Raw genomic sequence first — 21,245 nt, forward strand, 5'->3', positions numbered from 1 at the left:
AGAATAAAATAATCCAGATGGAAATGTACTCTATAATACAAGTACACACACAAGATGGCGTACTCCGGCAGGTGGTATCCTCTGGTAGCATGTACTGAACATAAAATGTCGGATCCATGATGGTCGACAAGGACAAAGTAAAATTTCAAGGTCAAAGTCAAATGTAAAGGTCAAGGTCAAATTTCAAGGTCAAGGTCAAATTTCAAGGTCAAGGTCAAATTTCAAGGTCAAGGTCAAATTTCAAGGTCAAGGTCAAATTTCAAGGTCAAGGTCAAATTTCAAGGTCAAGGTCAAATTTCAAGGTCAAGGTCAAATTTCAAGGTCAAGGTCAAATTTCAAGGTCAAGGCCAAAGGCTAAGGTCAAGGTCAAATTTCAAGGTCAGGGTCAATTTTCAAGGTCAAGGTTAAATTTCAAGGTCAAGGTCAAAGTTCAAGGTCAAGGTCAAATTTCAAGGTCAATGTTCAATGTCAACAGTTGAGGACACAAGTTTAGTGACCAGATAATTATACTACATGGTATCGGCACACTCTAGCTGACGAAAACAAGATGGTGGTCTCCAGCGGATGAAGACAAGATGGCGGACATGATGTCATACCAGTTGATGATATATACCTTGGTACTGGTGGTGGTAGATCAGTCTAGGTAGCTTTCATGGAGGAAGGATCTGATGTTTGCACTCACCGGGAATCGAACCAAGGACGGGAATCGATATAATCAATCAGAATTCGAATAAGTTAATTTTTTGATGAATTTTGGAATTTTTTTCATTAAAATCAGATAATAATTACGGATTTTCAAGATGGCGACCGTAACGAAAATTGCAACGGGGACGTCATCATCCAATATGGCGGAAAACACATCACCACCGGAATTTTCGAGAACACACAATGACGTCATCCAAAATGACGGATCCAAGATGACGGATCCAAAATGGCCGCCGTGATCTACTTGTCCCGTTACGTTATGTCCCGTTACGCTTTGTCCCGTTACGCCGGCTGCATGCACGAAAAAGTGTCACGTTACGCTTATCCAAGTTGGCCGCCGTGACGTCAGAGATGGACGAGACGTCAGAGATGTGGATCGGCTCTCGGCTCCACAGCCAGAAGCCAGATCTCGGAACCCCATTTATATACTACTGACAAGTAATGTATTAATGTCGTTTAGTGCTATTCAGATAATTTATTTGTTACCGTTTCTTTTCATACAGGTCGAATGGAGTACAAGTACAGATGAAAATTACAAAATTACAGACAGAAGATGTCCTATTATTGTCGGATGTGTCTTTGTTGCCGGATGATGTCACTTTACTGCCGGCAAATATTCCATCCCTGCGTGAAGATACATTGCTACCAGAGGTTGCACCATCATTAACTCAAAGTAATCCTGCTACGAAATAAAATTTAACCTCTCCTGATGACAACAGCAATGGCAACATTCATTTCTGTTCCGAGGAATCAGAGAGCGACCTCCCCGATCTTATCATCGAGAAGGATAATGATTATGTCCCTTGGGACATTCCAGGAAATAGATGCTTAAACATTGCGCATTTTATGAAACAAATAGTTTTAATAGAAATACACAGAAATAAGTGCACCATGGGGAAATTTGTTGTAAAATCAGAAAGATGTGGACTGTATTCAACCTGGACATTCGCATGTGATACATGCAATGAAACCAAAACTGTCACTTCACATGACGAGATTCAGGCTGAAGAAATAAATGATGCCGTAGTGTGGGGTGCCTTGTCGATTGGTATAGGTCACAGTCAAGTGGAAGAATTACTATCAGTTATGGATATTCCATGCATGTAGTGTGAAAATTTTGTAATGCAGAAAGAGAAAATCGGGCAGGTATAACTTTTGCAGGACTACTTATATTTATTTTAAGTAATCCGATACTAGAGTAAATTAAGTCTGTTTTCTTTTTAGTATATTAAATGTTACCAATCTCCACTATGTTTCAGGCGTGGGAAAAACATGTGACTTCTAAATTTAAAAAAAGCAGGAGACGAAGAAAAGAAAATAGCAGAACAGAAAGAACATTTTCTGAATGGCATTCCCTGCATAGCAGTAGAAGGTGACGGTGTATGGGGGAAAAGAACCTATGGGCATGGCTATAATTCATCAACAGGTGTTGTGAGTAAAGTAAAATTAATGAAACTGTAAATAACAATTTTATATAGTTAATCAAATGTCCAGATTGGTAGAAAATCTCAATGTTACCTATAAAAACAGTAAAACAGTAATCAAATTGTAAGAATTCAACAGGCAGACAACTAGTGAAACGTGGTTTATGTACGTCATTCGTGGTGGTTTCTGATTCCATGAATATCATTGTGACCGGCTTAACTGTGACTATCATGTAATTGATTATGATCATAATTGCAGTTCTGAAAGTGTACACGAAATTGTACCAATGAAATCCGAGATATGACTATTTAGGCACAGTAGCAGCCGCTATAGATCTGGGATAGAAAATATCGAATGCGATTGCTCCCAAGGAGTTTGGGAGTTGCGGGAATCCCAATTCTCTTAATTAAGATTTTGTTATGGCTCCTATGAACACAGACTTCTTAATGACAATGCAATCATGATAACACACCTGGTATGACAGTACATAATAAAAATGGTTTATATTGCCATGTACTGACAGGTAAGTGAACGAGGTAAAAGAAATTATAAAGCATTGGGATACTGAAAAAAGTGAGGGAAAAGTTTTCAGGCGCCGTACAGGATGAGACGTTATTTATATGCTAACTATGCAGAGAGAAATCTTAAAGTCAAAAGAATAGGGAAACATTAACACATGGGCCTATCGTGACTTATGAGGGAGTTATGCACCGTAAGAGGAGGAGATGGAAAACGTGTGATTGAATGATAAATTTCTCCCTTGGCCTGTTAACTTCGTTGAAAGTACCTATTAATTTTTTGATTATGAGCGCCAATAATACCATTGGGATGCATACCAAACCGGTGTAAGAATTCGCTTGTAAGTTCTCTGAAATGTTGCACCAGTCTTTCATGTGTGACGACGAACCTAAATCAGTATCTTGTTAGTGTTCCGAGCATGTAAATTGTCGCTACAATTGGCGCCAAATTTAAACCTTGTTCCCTATATGCGCCTGCCAGTGGCGGTATAATACTACACTAGAAAGGACTGATACGAGAGTCCCGTAGGTTACGTCAAAATTGCTTAGTTACAGACAACCAAATTGGGAGTAGCAAAATTCAGCCAACTAAATTATTTTGGCCGGCGCACAGTGGCTGTATTGACTCTACACGATGCCAAAATTTCTCCCTGGATTACCCGATCACAACACTTATTTGATATTCAATAACATTAAGTTTGGCGTAAGGAAATACAGATTTTTATAAAAATTAAGAGAAAATTACAATAGGCCAGAATGTATAAAAGAGAAGTTGGGCGCGGCGGTGAATTTAATTCGGCTATTTTCCACCATCTTTTTAAGGGCTCGGTTCAAGGTCACGGTTGTGATTCTGTCCCGCTGGAGAGCGCTAGTAGTCGCGATCAGTTGAACACTCGTTATCACAGACATATATTCTTCCCGGGCGCCGCTGTCATCCGGGTAGAAGCGGGGGGGACACGATAATTACAACGCGGTGTTGCCAAGCGTTATCTGACACGTGACGCTCGCACCAAGGGCTATGGGCTACCGAAGACAGGCGGTTCCGCGGTCGCTCTGCTAGCTATCCGAGGGCAGCTAGGCAGTGCCTTCTGCTTCTGCGTGTGCTATTTGCTTGCTGGTTTAACCATGGATATATTGAATAACAGTCCGTGGACCATTTGGCCGGCTGGTGGGAAAGGCAGTCTGGTACGATTAAGGAAAAGTTAAATAGAATATTACCTACAAAATTATATTAAAATTAAAAAAAAACAACACAGAACTAAGGGCAAAATCCTAATATAGTGATTCAAGAATTAAAACAGAATTATATTTCTGTGTATTCTCAGTTTAAAGTTATTTCCATAAAGGACATATATATTTATTTCAATGGTTTCGATTTTGGCAAACAACATTTTAATAAGTTAACGTAACTTTTTTTAGTTTCCTGATATCATCATCCAATCGGTTTTAAGTTCAATAAATATTTGATACATTCAGCAAAATACGTACCGTTTGTTTGTTTCAAATGTTACTATATTTATATAAATTTTAAATTGTACCGTATTAAACTAACACTGGATTGAAAAGAATATGCTGTGTGACAAACAGAAATTATTCAGTGCAATATATACTAATGCAGGCTAATACTTTTTTACCAATAATTTTTTTTTTTATATATTTGAGGCCTATTGACTCGCGTTTTGATTAGGCTGGGACAATATGTTACAAAACGCAAGCAGAATTAATAATAAATAAACGACATTTTAGCATTTTTTCTACAGTTTATTTTCATCTCGTGGTTCCGGGTTATAAATGTCCAGAACATTTAATGCAATACTTCACTTGACCCAATATTTTTCACCCAATATACATGTAGCCCGCGATTGCCTTGTGATCCTTACAATCTGGAGCCTCGCTTATAACTTATATTGGACACAAAAATATTTCCTTCATTGCTGCGATGAACCTCCCCGTTTTTCACAGTCATTCGAAAGGAAACTTGACATTTGACTACTGTTAACGTAAACACTGCTTTATATTAACATAATTCCATGTAAACAATTTAGTATTTATAGAAATAATTTAGGCATTAAATAAATAACGCCCAAACGCACCTCCTGTACTTTGAACCTCCGGAAAATCACGAATTCTACTCATTGAAAACAGAGTCTTTACCACTCGCATCGGAACTACACATGTAGGTTTTATTTAATTCCAATAAATTATTGATATAAACTTAACCACGCAATGTTATGATTTATTTTCATTACCTACTTTAATTTTCTTACTAAATGAATATGACTGAATTAAGCACAAATAATCAAAAACCGAAATGTCACGTTCATCCGACCTTTTCTTATCCAACATTTCGTATTATCCGACATCTCAAAAATAAAAACTATTCTATCGGAAACATAAACGACAATTTGTGTCATAATAATTTTTGTTGATCCCGACTCTAGGTAATGCAACTTATTATTCAGCCAGATATTTTTGTTATTTTTTGGTTGTAAAAATGTTTATTAGGTTTGAAATGTTTAAAACATTAGCAAATTTTTACTTTTATAATGTTTTTATTAGCAATTCCCTATTAATCCGACATTTTAACTATCCGACTTTCTGCTGACCCGTTTATGTCGGATAAGCGAGACACTACTGTACGACAACACCGGGACGGCCTCCACTGGGTGACTGAGGGGTCCCAGTGTGATGTGGGCGCCAGCAGTGCTGCTCCAGGGGCTGAGGTGAGCTGAGCGAGCAGGGGGCCGAGGTGGTGGACATGCCTCAGCCTCTGTGCATAGCCGGAGCTCTAGCGGCTTTTCCGATTGCGTATCCACGCCCGTGGGGGCCCGGGGCGGCAGGGCCTTATGGCTAAGAGCGCCGGGTCAACAAAGAAAAGGGGGGAAACCCCTGAAAGGTCTATGTACGACTGTATAATGATTTTGTTATAGGTATTCTATGAAACTCAAGCAATATTTAGTTTCCCAGGTAAACTTGTAGAGTTACAATGTAGATCGTAAAAAAGAAAAAAATATTTCTCCATGGTGCGATTTTGGTTTGTGATTATTTGAAGTATCACAATTGATTTGTCTACTATTTATATCAAATATGATGTATTAATTACACTTAGCTTTATGCTAAGTAAAAAATTGGCATTCCAAACATATAAACTCTCGTCAGTGTTGTAATGTTACACAAATTTAGGTAAGTAAATATAAAGATTTACCGTGATAAATATTTAAATTTTTCAAACATCATACATTTCACTCATTACAAAACCTAAATTCAATCACAGAATTTTATTTAGTCTGATATTACAATAAATCCAGTTACAGCTTCCTTAAAAAAAGCAGAACGAAAAATTGGTTGTCTGTAAAGTCGGTTTACGGACGATAGTTTAACGTGACAACGTCATAACAAAACATTGATGAAATTATTGATCCAGAAGAAAAGTAAATATCATATTCGGCCTGAGACTGAGCCGTAATAGGTTTTTGCAACCAAACCATTTAGGCATTAAAAATATTATATTCTTTGAGGAAGATTTTTATTTTTATTTTTCTGTCTTTTGTATAATAAAATCTACCTCTGCATACATTTATGAATAAAATTGAATCATTTTTATTGAATTATCACTATTTTGTATGGATACAAAGGAGTGAAATGAAAAGTAAAATTTAATTAATAAATTTACTTTAATTTGCATTCATTAATTCAAATATATTTATTACTTTTGAAATGTTGCGTGCGCCGTATTTATTTTTACAAGTACAAAAAAAATTCGCAGCTGCCGAGTTCGAACCGACTTCCTATGGATGGGAAGTTAGCCTTGCTGACCGCACGGTCACGAGGCCATACTTCATAACGATAGTTTCAGTTGTTATATACATATTTATAAAAATTTTGTTCACGGTAGGGGAATAATATAATTTCGTTTTTATAACACGATTTTATAACAAATACGCATTCCAAACACACCAAACTTATTTATAATGTATTACAATATTTTTTAAAACATTGTGCAAAAGATCCCGGGTGTAATTTGAATTATTATGTGTAACTGTAAAACACCATTTTTGGTTCAAAACGTATTTGAATATTCAACATTACTTTTAAATAACCGTACCGATTGTGCTGAAAATCGGTGGACGATCGTTAAATTACATAATATTAATAATTCAAACTACGAAAATATGATTGAAAAGTCAAATCGATGGTTGTTCCAATCGAGTGGAAGAGAGATGCCATGCATGCGTACAATGAGCATGAAGAAAGAGATGCTACGCATGCGTACAATGAGCAAACAGGACACATCCGTAGTGGGACACTTTTTCGTGCGTGCAGCCGGCGTTCATCGATTTATTAGACGTTGTAACGTCAAAATAGAATAATTGTGGTAATAGTTTTAAGTTGTTTTCTAGGAATTGTAAGAGGCCTGAATCGGTCTGCACTTCAGAGTCAAGATAAATCTTCTACCTGTGTCGCTGTAGTTACTTCGGGATCAGGAGGCTGGAAGTGGGGTCAGTATAAGAAATACTGGAAAATTCGTGAACACAATGCACAGTGATACAAATAAGGCCACAACTGTAATTAATTAATTGCACAAGTACTGCAGTCTTCCTTACTTTACTCTCTAGTTTTGAGTCCATTTCAAAATCGTACTATATGGTAGCAACTCAATTAATAAACGTTACCCACTAATTTTGTGAAGCTACGTAGTAAATAATCAATATCCATGTTTTACTTGAGTAAGTCCCATAAAGAATGCATTATTATTAGTTAAAAGTAATAGGAAATAAATATTCTAAAGACCATGACGAATTAATTTTTTGAATTGAATGGTTCCTGCAGTGCACTGTCTTGTGTGCTTTTCTTGTAGGTTTAATAAATATGGTATTACATATGAGGGTCTGAATATCCTGTTTCCTTGTAAATTTATCCATGAAGAACTCTCAATTTGGCTGTTTTCAACAATGAGGTTTGGTAAATGCTCATTAAAATCTTCACAAACAGCCGAACTGTAAAATAAAAATAAGAATAAAATGTGCTTAACAATAACAAAATAAGAAATTAGTACAAATACATATTTTAACTTAATGTTAAATGCATGACAATTGTTAAGAAAGCATGCTTATTACACAGTTATGATTTGGCATTTTATTCGGAAATATTGTTTTCAGACAAAGACGTGTAATGATGCAAAATGGTCATATGTTAATGAAATGTATCGCTACAAAACCTCGATATTGTATAATCCTATCATCTTATTAAACGTTTTTAGGGCTTAAAAAAACAAACTTTTTTAAAAATGATTATTAGTTCTGATTTTACTTAAAGAATTTATTATTAATGAATGCTCAGGATAACATGCAATATTTTGTTCTTATGTTGAGAATGACAATGGAGAATATTCTGTATGAAAACTAAAATTATTCATAAAATGTTTGTTCACATCGTAATTATCACTGGAGACAAGAATGATTCATCTAAGTGCATTTAAAGTAAATCTTAATTTCCGCATCGTAATAATGTAAGATGTAAACTAGTCCTATTATGTTAAAATTTTCCGTAGCAGGTTTCCTTTAAAAAACTTACTGAGATGTACATCTAAATAGCCTTAGTTAAATATTTATAATTGTTTAATTATTTCATGTATTAAAAATAGCAAGACGAATAGTGGAACGATAATAATGCTGTGGCTATCAGTCCTCGCGTATCTTTATATTATTACTTTTCTGTCGAGGTTTTCCCACTACTATGCCGAAACACACAAGACCTTAAAAATCACAGTGAAAACCTACAGCTATAACGAACATTTCTCTACTTCTTAAAAATAAAAGTAACTATTTTGTAGTGTTTTTTTTCCTGTGTATAAAAAAATAATTAAGAAGTTGTGGTTCCCAGATAATAATGAAATAGCTTCACACGAATTCTTAATTCACACGTTTTTCCAGCTCTATTTAATTCTATTTTATCTTTTTAGCTAATTTCCTCAACTCTTTCAGCTGTAATATGTATTGCAGTTGTATTTTGTATGCGCTGGCTTGAATATATGTTCTTTATTGGGGTAAATAGTTATTTGCACTGATCTGACCTGAAGAATAAAATTTAGAATACATGTAGATTTTAAATGCTCAGGCACATTATAAAATGTTCATAAACTAATTCTATCAGTTAAATAGTTCGTTCATATTTATCTTTTTCAAATACATGGTGAACAGCGTGCGTTGTGGATGTAATAAACAACATTTATTATTTTATTTAACAGTCTGAAATCAATGATGGAAATATTCAGTTTACCTATCTATTTACAATATTAAATGAGTTGTTCTATTTAACTTGCTTTACATGTCATTTAAATGTTCAGTATTTTGAATATATATATATATTCATAAATTAAGAGGTAAAAAAAATCGCTGCTACAATAACTGTCCAAGCAATGTCACAACGACTCATCCATCTAGTTGCTCACTCAATGGTCCTCAGAAAAGCACTGTTCACCGTAGCTAAAATTGCTAACAGCTCGGCTGTAAGCAGACTATTACCAAGATAACGACTGGACATTGAGTCAGAAGTTCTTTGATGTGGTAATGCACAACTTCGCGAAAATTCGCCCGCTAAGAAGTTTGGCGCAAATTATACTGAAGATTATAGGAGAAAATAAACGTAATTGCAGTTACTAAGTGACCACTTTACTACATAAACCTAAATGTAATTGATATATATATATATATGTTCCAGCCTCATGAACCATCTAAATTAACTTACAATTAACTTTGTTTAACATAGGCATAATCAATGGCTACCATATCAAAATTATTTTCAAGGGCCTGTCGAATTACTACAATTTCGTAAATATAGTTTGTAAAGAAAAAATATTTTTTCCTGTTGTTCGAATCAAATACAACCATGTTATAAAAAGAGCAACATAATAACATTGTGCGTATTATAATTGTAGTCATTGGCATGATGATAGTATTACATTCTCTTGTAAGTAAGAAATTGTTTAACTGATAACAATGTATTAATATCCTACTTAGTAATATTCATTTTAAAACATCCAATATTTCAACTCCATTAATTTCAGCACCGACTAGTTTTAAAAACTTTGATACCTTATTTTATTTTACAAGTTCCCGTGTGCCGGCGGGTTTGTTAGGGCTCGGCGTATCAACTACCTAATCTTAGGAACACTAATGCCTAAATTTATGGGCCAATAAATGCAAGACAATGGCCGCGAAAGCCGGCGGAATCTTTATTACTAATGCCTAAAATTTATTTCAAAATCTCTGATCCAGATTTAGACGTCCATAGGTTTTTTGATAGTTTAAATAGTTTCATCGCATTTTTATGCAGTAATTGAGCTTAGATAGTTTCTTGTGAAATTGTTGCTTTTCAACGCTCGCTCTTTACGTCTGCCAGTCCGGGGCGGATGGACAAAGAAATTATATAAAAAAATTATAAAGTTTTACAAATATTCATGACACACCCGGAATTCTGATCCAAATTCCTTCCAAAGGTACATAGCGACTTCAGCTACTGTCACCTGAAAAAATACTGTTGAATATCGCATAGAGTGGTCATTTCATGTTGCACATTTAAACGGTATTGCTTGCAATCTTTTAAAAAGGCTTGCTGAATTTATAGGCAGGCAAAATAATAAAACTTTAAAATGTGTATTGTATTTCTTGTAAGGCAGCATGTACCATACACAACCTATAAAGCCAATAAAAACATTTTACAAATGAATAATATATTGATTTCCCGCTGGAAATCTTTAGCCCTAAGCCGGTTGTACACTACAGAATTATATACTGTACTGATGTGTTGCTTTAAAAAGCATACTCTAGCCGTGAAACCCATAAAAATCATATGGACGAGTGGCCGCTATGCGCGTTAGAAGTGATGTATCAATATATGTAAGTGATAGGGGAATAATAATGTCTACGAATGTGTGGATTGTCTGCAAGTATGCAAGTGAGCAAGTAGACAAATGCGCAAGTATTCAACTAAGCGAGTGTGCTATAATGCAAAAATTTCATTGAGCACCTCACTCCTGAGCCCCGTTCCCCTATCCTCCTTCGAATACGACACTGTTGATAGTTAGTTACCCTGTAAGCGTTACGCTTTTGTTATGCTGATTACAACATCGCCTCATCTTACTTTACCAGCTGTAAAAAGGTTACAAATAAATTTTCTTAAAATAATTGTTGCATCATATAAATATATACCATTTACTTTGACGTTTAGATGCTAGAAGAAGCTTCATTCGATTTTTCATGGACTTTCTACGTTGAGATAAAGGTCGCGAGATCTTGGAACACTTACGCCAATTTCTTCCCATGGCTGGAGAATTGAACCGAGGAACAAAATCACTTGAAGTGTGGGTTTACTGTCGCGTGGCAGCTGATGATAAGGGGAGGGTGAGGGGGAGATACGCGAAGTGGCAACCAGGCCGTTCCTTCTCTCATTCCACGCGGCCCTTATCTCTTGTCCGCCGCCGGCGGGGCACGTCATATTACCAGCGTGCATTGCAGCCTATACATCAGGCACTTCCACAATATTAATTTTAAAAAATTAGTGTTGCTTGTATATTTAACCAGATACATTGCCAAAGCCAAGGACTTTTCGTGAGATTGAGATATGACCAACGTTGTTACGAGATGATTAAGGGGGTAGAACATATTGACTGATAATTGTGACAAAATTAAAACTTAATTTTACAATATCAAACTTAAAAACTTAAATTAAATTAAAATTGTTTTCGTAGAAACCTGTATGCTTATAATATCTACAATTTGGTGTTTGTTTTAGTTTTCTATTACAATAACTGACGGAATCGCGTGCATTTAAGTTTAACCTGTAAATCCCTATCCCGCCATTCGGCTAGCATGGGAGTGAACCGAGCCCTTAAGGACTCCAGAAGAAAATTTTACAGTCAAAAGTAATTCTCATAAACAAATACAGAATCTTTACTAAAACCTTGGAGCTTAGATTGCAAAGGTGTCAGAGCCGTGCACTACGTAGGTCATGCCACTCCAGAAATGACCCCAGTGTATGTAGACACGTTCACGGGATGCAGAGCTGTTTACAAACCTATACTAATCAATCCACTGTAGTTCTTATTGTCGGTTAGAGTCTGGTGCCATCCGAGTTTACTTACACCAATTGGCTTTGTAGACCAAAGCCGTCATTTGACGCGAATACAAAAAAAAATGTTTCATCCCTTGATTATTTGATGTCTCGCCTACGTCATGAGATGAGAAGCTCCGTTAGCCTCGGTAATACTCAAATTGTAAGACTAGTTTTACATTGAATTTAAAAGGAAAAATAATGCTTTTTAATTTTTATTATTATTAACAAATAAGTAACTTTTATAAAAATGTTTCATTAGATTTGATTTTTTTAAAAATATTAACGCCAAAGACATCACAATTTACCTAGAATGACATATTATCAAGTGAAATACATTGATATTGTTGATAGTTTCTGCCATGACCTGCTTCTTAAAACAATAACCTTCTTTTAAAAACATGTGGTTTTTAGTTATCCAAAGAAAACACAAATCATCTCACATTGTAATAGTTCTTTGAATGTAATTTTTTTATAACACTAATTAGACCATTTCAGTACATTTGTATTACTTTGCAGGCTATTCTTATCGGACTGGAAACGCAGAAGATACTTTACCTGGGCATCAGAAATAAATACTGTAGTATATGTTCGATGGCCAAATCAAGGCAGAAAACTATCCCAGATCATGTATGCTATAAAAACCATACCGGTCCTTCCACAGCCATGGAGAAAGATTTGATATGCGAAGGGTTTATTCTGGGGGACTTTCATTGTGCAATTACAAGGAAACAATTGCTAGCGCAGACATTACTTATCGCTGTCTAATGTGCAATATAATAATTAGGTACGAAGTTTTAGTGAGGTCTTCTTTACCTCATACATACTGTGCGTGTATCAATCCTCTTACTTGGAAGAATTTGTTTCATTTTAAATGTTAAAAGTTAATGTAATCACTTTAAATAAAATTCTTCAACTTGCTTTCTAACGTTATAAGACTATATCATACGGGCAATGCTCTAAACAAAGTGTGCTCTTAAATATCCAACAGTACAAAATTTTACCCACTATTAATTTCTTCATAAGAGCAGTCATTTGTAGAAGATAAAAAAAGGCTACATTAAGTGTGTTAGCATATTTTAGAATGTTTAAATCAAATTGCAATATATTATCTTGCAAACGGTTGCCAATTACAAGGAAACAATCGCTATCGCTGTCTGTGCAATTTAATAATTATGTATGAAGTTTTAGTGAGGTCTTCTTTACCTCATACATTTGCCATATAATTCACACACATATCATTCCAAATCGTTTGATTTTCTTTTCATACGTTAACGGAATATCTCTTAGACCAACAGAAATTATAAGTATGGAGATAATTCTCACATATTGCGCATCCACAAGTGAAATATATATAATTTTATATCTATTGATGTTAAAACAAACAAAGAGATAACATCAGTTTTAATAATTTGGATCATGTTTAGCAGCAAGCTACAACATATACAAATATTTTCAGACATAATTTTTAGATAATATTTAGGTTTAAAAATCTTTTAAATTGTTTTGTTATAGTAATGAATATTTTTGATTTTCAAACCATATTTGTTCCAACCTCTTGCGCTGACAGTGGTTGTTATAAAAAAAAAACCTTGCAGACAAAAGTACTACTCTTAGGATGTACAATAAATTCTAACCCCTTGGTACGATTCTCCTATTAACGAATTTGATCGAGATTTTTCTTCACTAGATTCTATGTATCAGACTGGAAGTAATTAATACAATATTACGCAGTATTATGCCCATTATAAAGTTACATACGAAAAAAAATAAAATTTATGTTTACACTTTTGAGTTGACAAAGCTTAAGAGATGTCAGGGTCATAAAAAAAATAACGTAACAATTTTCCGGAATTCCCAACATGGTAACCACTACAAAATGTAAAACTTTATCAGTAATATAATTAATAAAGATATTCATTGCTTCAAAAATCTGGCGAAGAGACAAAAATTTAGCCAAATAATGTTTTCAAGTTATTTTTATACATGTAGATGAAGCGTCAGAGAATCTACAGATAATTCGCTGTGAAAGTAAGGCATTATCTGCGAGCCTTGCAACTGGCAAATATAAATCTGCGGTCCTTGCTGACGTCACGCGCCGAACCCGACAGCGGACAACCTGCACCCGGCGAGGAGTGAGATCTGAGCTGTCTGCCACTTCCTCCCCCCACCCCATACAACGCGCCCGGCTAGGAATGAGATCTGAGCTGTCTGCCACTTCCTCCCCCAGCCCCCTGGGATGGCCCACAAGCCGGCGCGACTACCTGCTGCAAACAGTTAGCCATTCCTCCGCTAGGAGAGCTAGGGGCGATTTTCTTTCGCGCGTCGCCCTACCCGCTGTACGGAGCCGAGCGACATAACCTTCCCCTTTGAAGCCTTCATCTCGACTGAATACCCAGCGGCGCGACCCTGAGTCTTATACAGCGCTCTTAAGGGGTTCAGTGATCAGTTTTTATGCTATTGTGAGTGATGTATCAGTTTAAAGTCATTCCGAAGTGGGGACGATTTTTCGACCACTTGAACAGCCTTAAGGTGGGACATCCGGGCACACTTTAGCAAGCTGTCGCAGTGTCTGAGGAACGTGTTGCGAGGGGAAGTGGAAAACCCGAACTCTTAGCTACCCCCACTACTAGCCGCCGGGGGTGGTGGATGGAGTCGCTGATTGCCACCCCAAACCGGTTATTCTTTAGGTGTTAGGGGGAGGGGGAAGGGGGGTTGCGAAGGAGGCCGTGTGGTATTTGGCGTGGACTCGCTCTTCCTCTGTCCCCTAACCTGGAGGAGACGCGGAGTCATCCCTTGTTCATAGGCCAGTGACCTTGAAAGCGCTACGTCAATAACTTGACCGTGAAGCGTTTACTTGCAAACTACTGGTCAACTGTCAGTGAGCATTTATCGTACACAAAATATGTACCAGTTTTGAAATAAATGTTTAATTAACATCGATAAAAAAATTATTTATTTAATTAATTATCTTGAAAACATGCTTTGCAGCTCATATTCGTGCGGACAAAAGTTATTTGTTTAGGGTGATAAGTAAATAGTATGATTTTGAATGCAACGCGCAAAATATTAGGTAAGTTAATAACCGAATCTCTGCCTTAATCGACTGTCGAGACCTCACTATTGAGGAGCCGTAAAACTCTCTCATCCTAACCATTTAGTTGCTCCGATATCATCGCTAGGTATTTCATATACATAAAATAAAATTGATAAAATGAAAGTGTAAACTGAAGTTAATGTTTAACTTGTAGGAAATAATCGTGTGAATACCTGAAACAATAATTACTTAATCATTTGTATCAGCAACAAAACCAGTTGTTTTTACGTGCATTCATTTTTATCTGCAGCTTTCTGTGGTAGGCAGAGTAGTAAACTGGCATTTTTGTACTGTATCGTAAGAGTACTTGTCGGCCACGTCTGTTGTACTATAAGCGGTAGGTTGTAGTCAGGCTTTGATCTGTACTCGCCCTGAAACTGAATACAAATTTAAAGACGAGTTTGACCATTAGATACAATTAAATGTAATTAACCGAACTACCTATTTTCATATTTATTTTCCTAATAAACTCACATAGATATCCTATCAATTTGGTTGGAAATGTATAGGCTATTGTGTGTACCTTGACAGGAATCTACTTCTCAAAAGTTAGTTAAGTTCTGGTGCGGTAAGAATATTTTAGTGTTCGACATTGTATTTCATGACAAAACATATCAAATTAATTCGTTTCAGTAGGTAGCAAAACATTTGATGTAAACATGGAATACGAAGAATCACCAACTGCAAACCATTCGATAAATAAGTTAGTAATAATGTTCACTCATATTGTAAACATGATTGCAAATGCAGTGTATCTCAAGCATAGGATCGTAGATATGATGCTTGGCAAGTTCTTCAGAGGTTTAGCGAGCTGTTTGAGATAGGTAAAATACTGTTTCATTCATAATACGAAACAGTACTTTACATAACAATAACAGGGTAATTATACGCTGTTAATTGTTATGATTAGTGCTCGTTTCAGCTAATTATAATATTTAATCATGGGAATTGTTTGCAGTCTGGCAAACCTTTACACCTCTATAAAACATTTTTCATACAAACAAATAAAAGTAACAAAAAACTATATCAATGTAGCAACTAAATATTTTATTTGGTATTGTACATATTAAAACTCACCTGCCTGCAATTTTGTTGACAGAAACGAAATCATTGTTAACATTAATTCTCACAGCATATCTCAGTTCCTACTCTGTATTTTAAGATTCGTTGGTGTCGTGTCAAAACCGAAAATAATTTAACTTATACTTTTAATGACAATGAACCTAAAAAAATTCGACTGAAACGCTTCATTGTGTTCATTTCTCAAAGAAAGTAAAGGAACACTGTAATAAACTCAATACAAATACATTCAAGGCGAAGATATTACACTTGTACAGTTTTCGAGAAAACTTTAAAACGCAAACAGTAGCCTATATTGTAAATTTCATTTTACTGTTTTCTTTCAAATCGGATTTTCCATAGTAGCAAATTTTTAAATGTCGATAACTTATGTCAATGTAGGGTTAGGCCTAAATGATGTAGGTTTGGCCTAATTAATATAGGCTAATTTGTAAATTAACAAATTTTGAATTCGTCAAACATTTTTCATTCAATAATCAGTTAAAATCATGGTTTAATATCATGAAAGAATAGGACAATTTAGTAAAACTAATTGAGAACAACATGACCAAAAATAAATTTTCAATACCGTCTGCTATGAAATACCCCAAAAAATTTTGATATTTGAAGATCATTGCCTTAAAAAAATCTTGCAACTCGTAGTTACAAAATTCTGTAATTTTAAATAATTAATGATTTTTCGTTTATACTATTTTTTTTTTAGTATAACACATCCTTTCCGAAACATTAGAAAAATAATCTACATAAACCGTAATTTGTTGGAGCATAAATTAAATTTGTATTTAGTCATCGTTTCAATACATATTTACAAAAAATAATACAAACTCTGGCAAACACTGGAGTACTGTATAAAGTAATTCAGTTTGCACAGTGTACCTATATAAACATATAACAGTAAGAAAGTATGCACACCTAAAAATAAAACTTTTAAATTATTACCTTTATTTATGAAAACCTGTCACTATGAAATATATCTCACCATAATCAAAAATATAGTTTTTTGTTGTGTTTTGTTTTACTGAACTCACTGCTGATCCTGTGATGATCTTGAAATTGCTGGGCACTGCTTCCCCGCATTCAGTATGTAATCAGGATTTCTTATTGGCATAGAACGTGTGTAACTAGGGTCAATTATCTCTGGTAATAGACAATCCATGTAAAAATTAGCAAGTTTATCCTTCATTTCTTTCTGCCAGTAATTGTCGTCCCTTTATCCTTTATCCTTTGATAATACATACCCTTCCTAGTCCAGACAATGTATGTGCAATAATTTATTTTTGTAATGTGTAGTTGTCCCTGTACTTGAAAAAAAATGATCATGGTTTTTGTTGAGTACAATTTTTCCATCTTGGCACTTAAATGATTTCATCTTTCCCTGAGCTATCGCATCTTTTAAATGTAAGTCTGCTGAAGAAAATGCGCATTTAACTTCCACTATACCATCATCATCTATGATACCATCTGGAGTGGCTCCCAAAAATTCCAGTTGCTCGTCCACAAACAGACCACATGGACGAATATATATTCCTAAAGAATTATGCAAATCTTCTAGTGCTACTTTCTCTTTTTCTCGACTATGCATGATTGCTTCATTCCGTAGAGATGTTCCGTACAAAATACTTTTCACAAGCGAGTCACATTTCGTTGTTTTGTGGTGTTTACAAACTGACCCAAAATGTGAAGCAGTGAGTAGTTTTCTTCGTTCTTGCAACCACACTCCACTCCCACTTTGAAGTACTGTAATTTTTTCTAAGTTTTTTTTCTTTGTTCATCACTTCTTCTCAGTGAATCAAGAAAGAAAGAGCGTTCTTTCTCAAACTCTTGATCATCCATGTCTGGTCGTTGTGCATTTGGTCCATAAAAACTATCTTTGTCACAAAAACCCGAAAACAACTTCTTCGAGCATTTCTTGGACTGCTTTGGATAGTTCTTCTGCACGTTTCTTCAATGTCTCTTCAAATCTTTCCTTCGTTTCCTTTTAAGTTGGACGTTTTTACAGAAAAATCAGGACTTCTGCCATACATTTGCTTGTGTATCGTGTAGTGAGCTGTTCCTGTGTTATGCTGTACTACTGCTCCAGCACATCTTGTTTGGTAACTATTTCCTGTACAAAAGTTGATTCTTTTCCCTCCAGTGTATTTGGAAATGGAAGAATTGTACTGTTCAGCAGCATTGTTGTCCATACAGTATAGAAAACTACGAGTATTCCTGGCAATGTGTTTTGCTGCCAACATAACTTTTTCAAACAGTCCAGGGCTTATCAAATCATTGATAATGGAGCTTTCTTCTGTTTTTGCAGCATCACAGAAATACCCCCGTTCTGCACAGTTACTATTGCTCCCAAATACATAATTTGGCCCATTCAATATATCCTTTCTTAGCTCGGAAATGCTTAGCTCAATATCATCTGTCATGGTCTTATTCCTGTATTCTGCAGCCTTCTTCACTGCCATTCGAAGTCGCAAAATAGAATTTCCAATTTTCTTCCTAAGACAAATAGGATAACGGCCTCCATCACTTGTTGCTGCAATGGCTCTTAATTTTTTACAATAATTCCTTAAAAGTGGTTCGAGCACTCAATTTTTTCTACAGTCAATGATTTGTTTGGTCTTGCATCTAGAATATTTTTATATACACTGCTGTCTCCATCAGCAACAATTTTAGCGTATCTCACCGAATACATTGCCTCACTTGCAAGAAAACCTTCAAGAATGATAGCCGATTCCATGCTTGTTGATGTTTGGTGAACACCCCAGTTCTTACTACAAGCATGATCGGCAGCAGTTGCACCTTTCTTCTCTGCACGATCGCAAATCGTGCAGTAGGCCTACTTGTTTTTCACCCCAATGAAGAGCACCTTCTTCGTGTAGTATCCAACAATAGCACCCTACAAAAAAAGTTATACTTAGTTGTCGATCAATATAACAAGAACAAACGACAAAAAAATATATATATAAAGAAAAAGTTTGTACGTTGCAAATTAACATTTCAATAGTATTTGTACAGAAAACAGTTAAATAAAAAATAAAACAATGGCACATTGTAAACTTTCAGTTCCTAATTTGAAAAAATTTGTATACAGTCAGCGATATAATAATGCAATGCTAATGTCATGTAAATCAACGAGAGGTACACAGGAAGTAATGAAATAGCTGATGTGTAGTAAATTAACTGCACCAAGAGACATGTATAAGCATAAATATATATAAGCACATATATAAGCATATATATAGTCTGCATGCGTGTTCCTTACGAAAAAAAAATAAGACGAAAACATATCTTGCATTTTTCACTTTTCATAAAATGTTTCGTTCTAATTGTTAATTTTTTCATTTATTACTAAGTGCCCAAGTTTTGTTAACGATCAAAAAGTAATGATGGGAATAGAATATGGCAACTTATGTTAACTTTAAAAAGCTGCCTTCAATAGTAACACAAATGAGAAGAATTAGCTGGAGTAGGCTCAAGGTTTTATTTACAAGCAAACGTAGCAAAAAAAATAATTCTAAGTGTGGACACGTGTATAAAAACCACTTAACCATAATTGCAATCGTTATGAAAAACTTAAATAACCCTTGCAACTGTAGTTTTAATGTTAAATACTTTCCCACTGAAGAAATAAAACCGTAGTCTAATTACTGGCAAAGTGGTTCACAATGCAGCCCAAACAGTCGTTATTCTCAAGTTTTACTGTGCCATAACACACATGAAGGCATTGAAGTGTGAAGGACTAAAACTTATTTCACAATTATTGTGAAAATCTGAAATTTGTTACAATAAATACTCGTGCAAAAAATTAGGATATCGTGCAATCCTCCATGGAAGTTGAAAGCAATCTGCAATAGTACTGAAGCCAAGGAAGGAGTTTGTAAAAAAAATTTGAGGTAATGAAAAGTTAGTATAACTTAGTTTAATAAACTTACCACACCAGACAATGAGTTCTACTGATGTTTTTTTTCCGTCCGTTTAGCTTTTTTTTTTTTTTTTTTTTTTTTTTTGCCTGAGCCTTCAGAGAACCACCCATTTATTGAGTGGCTCCCGTGAGACCTTTGCAGTTTGATATGGAGTACCTGACCAGTGGTCGCACCTCCTGCCTAAGTGGGCCTAGATTCTATATTGTTGAAGACAATAATTTAGCCCAGCTGCCATCGGCTGTAACAGTAAGTAATGGAGTTCCGTCAGCTGCTACATGGTCTCTTTTTATTACCTCTTCAGCTTCAAGAAGCGCTGCCTTTTCCATTTCAGTGCTTTCAGTTTTTTCCCAGTCCTTACCGAGTCTATCGTTGTACCTTTTAAATGTATTGCCAGACATAGCCGGGATGTCAAGAGTGGACGTGATTTCTTCCAGTTGTGCATGTCCTCCAACTGTGCTCAAAGTACCAGACACTGCTGTTACATTAGCGTCCATATAATTAAGTTTACCAATAGGGTCCAACCACACGAAAGATTCCAAGCTGCACATCATGCACTTGAAAATTATTTTCGAATTCAACCCTTTTCTCACTTCACGGACAAGAACCATGTCTTTGAATGAACAATGGAAAGGTTCATGGTCATCAATCGCTTGAATTTGCTTAAGAAATGAGTTGATATCAACAATTCTCCTTCCCTGAAGCATGAAATCGGACTCAACTTTACTAGGTTCGCTTTCTTGTCTGTCTGTAATGTTTTTAGAAAATTAGTTTGATATAATGGCATTATATTTCTTCTCATAAGAACACGATGCTTTTCTGTGAACAGCACACAATAACAATTTATTAGCATTACATGTTATGCGACTACAGAAAAAATTTAAGCAATCTGAAGTTGAAGTTGAAACGTACCTTGGATCATAGGCGTGCCTACAAGGGAAGGGGGTGGGGCAGGTGGGCCATGCCCCCCCCCCCCCCCTAAATGTAATCACTCAGATCGGCATTTTCTCTAATGTGTTCGTTAATATTAGTATATTCCTGGAACTGTGACACTCAAACTGTGTTTCAGTGTTGCAGCGTGCTGATTAACAATATTTTTAAACATTTTATCGTTCTGGAAATACAGCCGCCTTAGTTTATTTAAAACACGAGGTCCCTTAAAATGGCCAAAAAAACAAAACAATATTTTAAGAGGTTTGTTAAAGTTCTGGTGTCTTGGATTGCTGTGTTTGCATTCACTAAAAAGAAGTTCATTTCAAGGTAGATCTGGACCAAGCTATTGGAAAATTTGAGGGGGGGGGGGGGAATGTGTAAGTACCCTTTAAACATTTTCTATGGAAAAAAAACATATTTTCAAGATAGTTAAAATTATACGGATATAAATATTAACTAGTAAAC

At 35.4% G+C, this 21,245-nt stretch overlaps 1 protein-coding gene and 1 long non-coding RNA gene across 7 annotated transcripts in view; both read left to right on the forward strand.

Moving 5' to 3' along the window:
- LOC134527297 (homeobox protein extradenticle) overlaps positions 1–21,245 on the forward strand; it is a 700,568-nt gene that overhangs the window by 340,410 nt on the left and 338,913 nt on the right. The gene's annotated exons all lie outside the window — the stretch shown is intronic.
- LOC134527295 (uncharacterized) lies at positions 1,128–18,966 on the forward strand. The gene is made up of 2 exons (XR_010074144.1): positions 1,128–1,851; positions 1,965–18,966. It is a non-coding gene; the product is annotated as an uncharacterized LOC134527295 (long non-coding RNA).

This window comes from Bacillus rossius, chromosome 1, assembly GCF_032445375.1.
Source record: "Bacillus rossius redtenbacheri isolate Brsri chromosome 1, Brsri_v3, whole genome shotgun sequence".
NCBI classification, from domain to species: domain Eukaryota; kingdom Metazoa; phylum Arthropoda; class Insecta; order Phasmatodea; family Bacillidae; genus Bacillus; species Bacillus rossius.